Here is a 10,000-nt window from a genome sequence, read left to right as displayed (position 1 = left end):
AAGCACTGCGACCCGTCAGGTTTTTTTATTTTTTTTTATAATCTAAAGAAGATATTTACTTCCTAAGATGTCTGACATTAAAGCATTATTATCGTACTTTTAAATCATACCAATGTTTTCTCTTTCAAAGGAATTTATTCAATTGAACACACATATATATATATATATATATATATATATATATATATATATATATATATATATATTTATATACATATATATACACACACACACATACACACACACATATATATATATATATATATATATATATATATATATATATATATATATATATATATATATATATATATATATATATATATATATATATATATTTATATATATATGTTCAATTGAATAAATTCCTTTGAAAGAGAAAACATTGGTATGATTTATAAATACGATCATAATGCTTTAATGTCAGACATCTTAGGAAGTAAATATCTTCTTTAGGTTATGAAAAAAAAAAAAAACATAAGTGATCAATTCAAAATATAAAAATAAACTAATTTCGCTTACTCTCTCTCTCTCTCTCTCTCTCTCTCTCTCTCTCTCTCTCTCTCTCTCTCTCTCTCTCTCTCTCTCTCTCTCTCTCTCTCTCTCTCTCTGTTGTTAGCAATCTATTCTAATGTTATCATGGCAAGATAAAACAGTTGTATAGGTAAATAAGAAATCCTGGATTATGTAACAGTTAATGAATCAGTGAATTATCAGACCATTTGAAAAATTCTTGAATATATTTACTTGTCTCAAGAACATTAAAAGAAAAAAACATAGATGGGGATTTTCCATTTTAGAGTATCCTGACAGTTGATTGTATAATCAGCATCATTAATGACATATCCCTATTATATTTCTCATTTCTCTTGCTCCGCATTTGTTTCTTTATCCATCTATTAACTTGAGATTAATATTCTATAAGTAAATTCCGTATGGATTTTAGATTCTATATAAATTTCCATTCATTAGTAAAATCATGATTGATAATTCAATTTTGATATGGTTGGCTGTCATTGTTAATGAAGTACCTGTATCTCTCAAATACTTGTGTCATCATTGTTGATAACGAAGTTTGATTCTTGGATCTTATCATTTTAACGATAATTTTAGTAATGCATATAACAAAAAAAAAAGAAAAAAAAAATTACGAAATGGTACTCTGTATATAATTTCATATCAATATATTGTAAGAAAAATGTGATAGGATAGAAAGGTAAATACTTTTTTTTTTCGAGATTTGATAGTAGTTAATCGTATGTCTTCCGCTTTTTATTGCTAAAAATGTCATCAGCCCTTTTGATCGAATATTTCAGTCAATGCAATGATGTTTTCATAAAATTGTTTACAAAGGCAACTAAACTTTGAATCCTTTCTGTTGGTATTGTAAATCTTATATAGTATGGTATTATTCTACATTGATCAGTTTTGCACAACGAAATAAACAGATTTATGAAGATTATATTCATGAAATCTACCATTGATGGCGATTATCTATAAGTTTTGAATAATTTGAGGGTAGATAAACTGTATTATGTCTATACAGTATAAATACTAATTATCTTGCAGCAAAATGACGGATATCAATGTGCTCTTGAATTTATGATGAGGTTCAATATGAAGTATTTAATAATTTTCAGCCGGACAACTATCATAAATTGGTGTAAACTATATCATATGACTTTATGAACCTTATTCATGGATTAATAAGGATTATTATGAACAAAATGTTCTTCTTATCAATGTTAGTATTTTTTTTTTATGTTTTAGAACCAGCCAGCCAAAGTTGGATGATTGTTATTACTAACAATTCAACAAAACACAAGAAGCAAATAGTTGGGTGATGAGTTTAGATAAAGACTTATTTGTTCCTTTGACTGTCCAAGCAGTATTACATTGAATCCCTCTCTCTGGTTACAGCTAGTATTTCATTTGGCCTATCTTTCTATATTCTCTTCTGGCCTCATACACTTGGACACCAATATGATTAGCAAACAATTCTTCACTGATGAGGTTAACTACTGCGCGATAATTGTTCTGTGGCTACTTTCCTTTTGGTAAGGGTAAGAGACTCTTCAGGTATGGTAGAAAGCTCCTCTAGGAGAAAGACACTCCAAAATCAACCAATTATCTCTAGTGTCAGGTAGTGACATAGCCTCTGTTTACTGGCCTTCCACTGTCCCGGAGTAGAGTTCTCTTGCTGGAGGGTACACTCGATCTCACTATCTTATCTTATTTTTCTTTCTCTTCTTATTTTGAGGCTTTTATATATTTTATATTACCTTATTTCATTTCCTCACTGATCTATTTTCCCTGTTGGGGCCCCCTGGGCTTATTGCATCCTACTTTTCAAACCAGGGTTGTAGCATAGCAAGTAATATTTATAATAATATTACAAGATTGAATTTCAAGATGCTCTTTTTTTAATATACTTTAAAACGACGAAGCATATTTTAACTCTTGGTAATGTACCACTTGACACTCTGTCATACAGCTATTCATTCTCAAAAGGAATAAATTTTCAATTTTGAAGTGTTACTCGCGAAAGATATCTGGTTTTCATTTTAATTTCCAATTTAGGATTATAAATAGGGATTGTCTTTGAATTTGTCCTTGCATTGATGCATTATTCAATCATTCAACTTCTTGTTTATCAAAAAAAAAAAAAAAAAAAAATACGTTACTAGTACAAATGTTGTTTTTCCTTGTTAAACTTTAGATAGTGAATTTGAATATCGCCAAGTGGGTTCTCCTAATCATTGCATCATCTTTTTAGTTTGTTTTTATAATCATGGATGGTTTCGCACTACAAAAGAGGGGAGATTTGTTTTAATTATTCCTTCCTCTTCGACTTTAAAGATAAATTATAATGAATAACCAGAAATTAAAGCACAAGACGCATCGAAGAAATATTCATACCATTTATGTGAAAATTATTTGATATTTTTTTTTTACTAATGGAACAAAATGGGAAATTTATATGCCATAATATTTGTTTGTTTTCTATAAAAGAAAAATGGTGAATACGTAAATTCTGTGACAGAATATACTCTATATTCAAAATTATTTCAATGGCATGCATACCATCACACTTCAATAAAAATAACAGAGACAAAAGAGGATATTTTCTATTCCTCCTATTTAAGAGATGATAACGAAACAGCCTTTCTCCACGCTGTCCCCGAAATCCAATTTAATCACCTTGGTGGCAGCAGAGGTACAAAGGGTTACTGGATACTTGTTTAGTATCCAATGCTTATCCTTATTTTTAAGAAATTATTTATTTAAATAAAGATATAAAATGTGAATATGCGACACGTTTTGAACATTTATTCATTTAAAGTAATATTTTGTTAAGGGATGTTTGGATAGAGGAAACTTTTCCCGAAACCCACAATGGTAAACATGACAAATTCGAAGATAATTTGTATTTTTCCTAACCATACAAACCTTAGCTATTTACATTGGGTTTGCCTTTTAGCGTAGCTGAAATGGCGATCCATTAGAATTTTAACGAGGGTGTATTACCCCCCGCGCTAGTTAGCAGGGGGGTATGGGAGTGGTAGCTAGCTACCCCTCCCCCCTCACACACCGGTGAATTGCTTCACTTTCACTCAGATGTAGGACTTGTCTTGGGGGACAGGGCTGGCGGGCAAATATATGTAAATAGCTAAGGTTTGTATGGTTAGGAAAAATACAAATTATATTCGAATTTGTCATTTGTTCCGTAACCGAAATACATACCACGCTATTTACATTGGGTGACTTACTCCTTAGGAAGGGTGGAAAGTCCCCAGCCATACTGGCTTTGGCTTTACCTGGGAACTCAGAATCCGAGTGAGTCGCACTCAAGAAAAGGAGTCCCTGCACCTCACAAGTTCCTTGCTCCGCAAGGAACCATGTGGCCTACATAAGCTTGTGTGTGAAGGAAGAAGTGTGACCCGTCCTAGGCAGTTGACCTGGAGTTCCAAAAGGAACTCTGGGTTAGGACGTTCCCAATACCTCCTCGTCAGGGTATGGGGGACGCGACAGTATTGACTCAATACTCGGAACACAAGGAAGCATGGTTTACCGGCAGAGGTTTGAGGTCAGCTATGCAGAGACCAGGATGCTCCATCCCAGAAGAGGGGAAGATGAAGAAAGAAGTAAGGGCCAGACATACTTCCATCGTTCATGCAGACTAAAACCTGATAACAATGCCCTCAACCTTCTGCTACCTGTCCAAAAAGGAGCCTGGGGTTAGACCAGCTGTTGTGTAGCCACCACAGAGTGATAGAAACGTATCGATACTCCTGTGGGTCACGTCCTGCAGGAAGCGGGCTGCGAAGGTCATTAGACGCTTTCAGACTCTATCTTGTAGCCCCTGCATCACAGAGTAGTATTACTCGAAGGCGTGGGACGTTCCGATGTATCCAACATCGTGCTGTAGGGCGACATGACGGGGGAGGGTCTGGATTCAGGTCGATATGAATGTCCTTGAGTCCGAGCTGAAGAGGTATACTGGTGACTCTCCCCCGTGTCCTTCTTGTGCTCCCAACACAGCTGCACGTGAGGACAAACTGCAGCTGTTCCCAAAGATAACCCCTTGATGATTCCTTTACTGGCAAGAAGGAGAAGGTTTTGGGGTATCTGATACCGAATGGTGACTCGAAATCTTGAAGGAATTGCACCGAAGGGCCGGGACCCAAAGATTCTGAGTCTAGCCAACAACTCAGGAGCGAACCTGAATGTTGCCTTCCCCCATTCCTTAGAAAGGGCGTAGTCGTACGAGACCAAGAACATTGCTTACACACTGGCCTCGGCCAGAGTGAGCAGGAGCCCCAAGACGGAATACGATCAGAGGCCTGAAGTAAAGGGTCTTGAGAAGATCTCTTAAGGGACTAAAAAGTCCGAACCATGCTCCATGTTGGAGGTCTCACTCCGACTGGAGCAGGGACATTCGCAGCTTCACATGAGCGAGGAAAGGTCCAGCGGGAAGGAAAAAGTTTATTCCTTTCAGCCTGAAGGTCAGGGAAAGGCTGAGCGATAGGCTTCATTGCCGAGAGCGGAAAGGATTTACCTCCCGCCGAAAAGCAATAAGTTCGTTATTGCTGGAGAAGAGGCCTCAAGGGAAGAGATATATCTCCCACGACACCAACCACAAAAGACTCTCCACTTCGCCTGGTAGACCCCTGCCAATAACTATTGCAGATGACGTGACCTCAGCCCCGCGACTGTAGCGGGTTGTCTCTTTTTTGGGAGGAGGAGTAATGTCTCCAGGCATGAAGCCGAAGCGATGCCCTGGCTCGTGAAAGATGTTGCAGTGTGGTTGTTTGAGTAGCCTGTTCCGTGGGAGAAGCTCTCCCGGGAGTTCCGTCAGGGGAAGCAGAGGGTTCGGAAACCTTTCTGCGTATAGTCCCAGTGGAGCTCTCAGGGCCATTGAAAGGTTGACAGACAACCTGGTCTTGTTGAGACCCATTCTCAACAGACAACAAAGGAGGGAAGACGCAGGCATCGATGTTTTCCCACCATCACCGGAATGCATCTCTCCAAAGAGTCCTGGGGTCTGAGACAGAGGGAAAGAACAGCGGAAGCTTGAGGTTCCAAGCTGTTGCGATCAGGTCCCCCAGGCCAGGACTTGCTGGTTACTAAAGGCCAAAGACCCCTAGGTACACTCTATCTACGAGGCTCTGCTCAGATAGTAGGAGAGAACATTCCTCTGCCCAGAATGAGAGAGCCGATATTGGTATTGAGAGGATCTCACATCATCTCAGAATCTCTACTGCAAGATGCGAAGGTATGAAAATGCGTCCCTTGCTGGTTGGAACACGCCAGTACCATGAAGTCGTTGCACACGGAGCGACTCGGCAGGAGCTGTAGGATCTGTAGAGGGGCCAGACTACGGCCCCTAAGCCTGCCTGAATGATGGAGAGGTATCCTTCAGGTCCTGACCATAGGCCTGAACCGGAACATGCCCCCTCCCCTTTTCTTTGACGAGTCCGAGAACAGCATATAAAATGTGGGGAAAGGACGAGAATATCCACTCCCATCAAGAGGTTCCATAGGTCAACACCCATTGCAGGTCTAATTGCTCAGCTGGGGCCAGAAAGTCCAGTTAAACGTTGCTTTGAAACCACCGGAACTTGGGCCGCCCCACAGGGAACTTATCCTGAGGCGACCGTTCGGAACTTTAGACGGGTCAATGAGGAAAAGAGACCTAGGAAACGTTCCAAGGTAGGGCTGAAAGCTCTGCTTGACTGAGAACAGGTACTGCGACTCTCATCATCCTTGCCACAGTCAACTGAAGGGAAGGCTCGGAGGAGGCGGTAACAGCATCTGGCGACCTCAGGCGGTCACCCATCCAAGTACCGACCAGACGTGACGTTGCTTAACCTCGCTGGACGGACGAGAAGCGGGGTTTCCAGCGTGGCAAGGCCGTTGACTCAATATCATGGCTAGATACTCCAGATGTTGAGGCAGAAGTAGAGAAGGCTCCTAGCAAATTACCATGATCCCTCACTCATGGTAAGGATCCGGAAGCTTGTCCCGGCGTTTAAGAAGGTCGAACCCGAGCCTACCGGAGTTGACAAGCCCTCCAAAAGGCGAAGGAGGCGGAAGCCTGCTCCTGAGCGCCAATGAGTAAAGCAGGGAGAGTTCTCTGGGGAAATACCTGTGATGCCACGGTGGGATTGCCACACCGCATCTTAAGCAGGAACACCTGTAGTCTAGGCTGAATTCCAAGAGCTTCCTGGAAGATGGATGGAATGGAAACTGAAAGTACCCGTCCTTCCGATCCAGGGCCTAAGGAGTCCTGTCGCCTCGTTATCAGTCTGATTGATTCTGCTGTTCCAAGGTGGACGAAGTTTGTTCGACAAACTTGATCAGAGCTGAGAGGTCGACTACGAAATACCCACCTCAGATGCTTTCCTACGAGAAAGGATTGACTGAAGAAGCCGGGGGGTGAAGCCCTCGATGATCCTATGGAGGACCTCCTCCTAAGGCATGGATCATTCTGCCCAAATGGGCAAAACTCATGCCGACCCATGGCATAGACGTTCAGTGACACTGAATTGGCTGACAGAGACGGCAGGCGCGATATCCTTGGCTGATCACGGAGATCGTGCAGGAATCGGCCTCGGGAAGCTGTTATCCGGATTAGGCATCCTCCCAGCGTGAGACCTGCAAGGGAGTGTTGCCAATCCTAGAGTTCGCGAACTCTGCCGCTTCCTCTAGGATTATGCCCCCCCGGGAGAGCCTCCCGTGCTACCTGTTCCTGACAGGAGGGGGCTGCTATTGGACACTTTGTCTTAGTTGCCGTAGCCGGTCGGATAACTTAGGCCGACGAGGCTAAAAGAAAGAGGCGCTGGAGGCCTGCAGGGTCTGGAAGAAAGCGCCTCTGGGAAGTGAAAACAGAAGTCGACTTCCCGTACAACTGCTGTCTATGTCTCTGTCCTTGGGCACAAACAAGCTCTTCCCAAGGATGGAAGGGTGTCTGAGTTTGTCGACATTCACGGATGAGACACCCGAGAGGAAGCCCTTGGTCATTGCGTCCAGATAGTCCAACATCGAGCTTGCCCGAAAGTTTGAAACTTGGCGACGAAACCCCAAGGTGCTTGAGCCTAAGAGGAGGAAAGTACCCATGAACTTCCTGTAGCTTCCTTGAACAAAACCTCGGGTCGCAACTGAGGAGGGAAAGGACCTGGTAAGCCCCTTTCATGAGATGGAGAAGAGGAAGGGGTAAACCAGTCACCCCTTGGCTGATGGAGAAATCTCGAACGGAAAGCTCCCCGGCAAAACCACTCTAGGGATTGACGGGTTAACCCAGGTTCTGGAAAGAAGAATGTTGCTCAGACCTCCCTGAAGATTCTTCCTGCTCTTGCATGTGCCATGCTCTGCGTTTACGGGGTCAGGTCGTGTTCTGGAAATACGCTCCAGAAGACTCGCCAGTCTGGTCATGCTGAGAAACCCCAACGGGAATCACGGTCGCAATCGCCCTGGCGCTCGCGCAATGTTAACTCAATGGTTTGCGCGTTGCCGAACGTGGAAGCGCCCATGCGCTAGCACGCAGAAACACAAAGGAAAGTGCGCGAAGGAGTGCAGAAGAAGGGCAAGCGTGGTAGGAAGGGCGAGAGCTGGTGGTCAGCGAGCGATGACCCGTAAGCGAGCAATGGATACTGCAGGAATCAAGCCGACGTTCGTGCGATGAAACACCGTCGGTTCGCTCGACGGAACACCGTCGGTCAGCGCGACGGAACCCCGTCGATCCGTGCGACGTAACCCCGTCGGTCCGCGTGACGGAACACCATTGGTTCGCGCGATGGAATATCATTGGTTCGCGGGCGGGCGAACGTTGGAGCGCATGTGCGCAGTCGCGCATAAGCGTAAGTGCGCGGGCACGTGGACGTGAGGGCGCGCGGGCGAGTGCAGGCGGTCGGGAGACCGATATTACGTAGGCGGGCGATGGCGCGTTCTGGAGAGCGATGGCCAGTAGACGAGTGAAGGCGCGTTGGCAAGCGATGGCGCGTCGGAGCGTTGACGAGCGGTTATGTGTTAACAAAACTCTAGCGCGCAGGCGAAGAATTGAGCGTGCGCATAGGCGATCGCTAACGCGTAAGAGACTAGTGATGTTTAGCGCGCATCGCGCTAACAGAAGGCGCGCATGTGCATCAGGAAGGTGAGCGCTGAAGAAAGTTGTTAATCCGGCGATCGTAGACGGTCAGAAAAAAACCGTTGGCGTCCTTTGGTGCGTGGCAGAAAAGGGCGCACACATGTGCACTGGCGATTAAAGAAAGCTGGCGCACAGCAGGACAGAAGTAAAGGTGAGCGCTGGCGAGCAGGAGGAAGATCTACGGCAAGACTCAGCTACTGGAGATCGTAGACCACAGCAGGCGAGCGCTAGATTGCTACTGATGGTGTCCAGGAGAACTGACACGCGTGGCAGATCGATGGCGATCGTTGACGCGTAGGAGATCGCTGACGAGCAGGCGAACGTTGACGCGTCTGTGGTCGCTGGCGAGGAGAAGGCAACGTGTGAAAGCCTGTGCGTAGAAGAAGAGTCCTTGTCCAAGACCCGAACCGAAGTTTTAGATCGCGAGGGCGAACGTGGGCGCGTAACAGGAACCAACAGGAACAGCAGAGATGATCATCAGGAGAGCGCTGACGAACAGGAGAGCGCTGGCGAACAGGAGAGCGCTAGCGATCAGGAAAGCGCTGATGAGCAGGAGAGCGCCTGTGCGCTAACACTGAGCAGGAGAGAACACTGCAGAAGGGCGCGCAGGGGAACTCTGCACGCAAGGGAAATACCCCCATGGAGGGTAACCCTTTGCCCCGAAGTGATAGTTGTCCACCGGGAGCTGATGTCCGTCGGAAGACCGTTGTCTGTCCGTCGGGAAGACCGATTCCCGTCGGAAGACGAGGTCAGACTGCTGTCCATCTGCACCAGGGGCGGAAGATCAAGAAGAAGGAGTTTTAGGCTTCATACGGAGATTCAAGGCACCTCTTAGCACCCTTATAGGTAGATGAGAGGCCCTTACGATGTAGCGGACAGTGAGCCTTACGGCGAAGGCGGTCAACAGCAACAACAGCAGAAGAGTCCTCCGAAGAGGAGTCTCTATGAGTGTACTCTCTCACAAACGAAAGAGAAACACTTATTAGAAGAGACGGGTCAGCCAGTGACCTAAAAGGAGGAATCCTTCGTAGAGGGGCTCCCGCAGTTGCCCAGCCCCTTGAGCGTTACTGCAGGTGCGACCGCTCAGCGCCAAGAGCATAGTCGCACGAAAAAAAGGCAGGAGAAGAAGCCCCCAAAAGGGGAAAAACTCAAGCCTGGACAGGAGGAAACTTCCCTCGGAAGGAAAGTTACCCACCCAAGGAGGCGAACCTACTGAGTGTTCTAAAATGAACTGGAGAGCTGCCAATCGTCACGGGAGTACTCCCAGGAGAAGGAGACACGCCCCTGACGAAGATCTATAGGGGAGGCAGCAACAGCTGAATCCCCAGGCCTCAACAAGACAGCTCACTCCGT

This window comes from Palaemon carinicauda, chromosome 4, assembly GCF_036898095.1.
Source record: "Palaemon carinicauda isolate YSFRI2023 chromosome 4, ASM3689809v2, whole genome shotgun sequence".
NCBI classification, from domain to species: domain Eukaryota; kingdom Metazoa; phylum Arthropoda; class Malacostraca; order Decapoda; family Palaemonidae; genus Palaemon; species Palaemon carinicauda.
Note: the sequence above shows the minus strand (reverse complement) of the source record.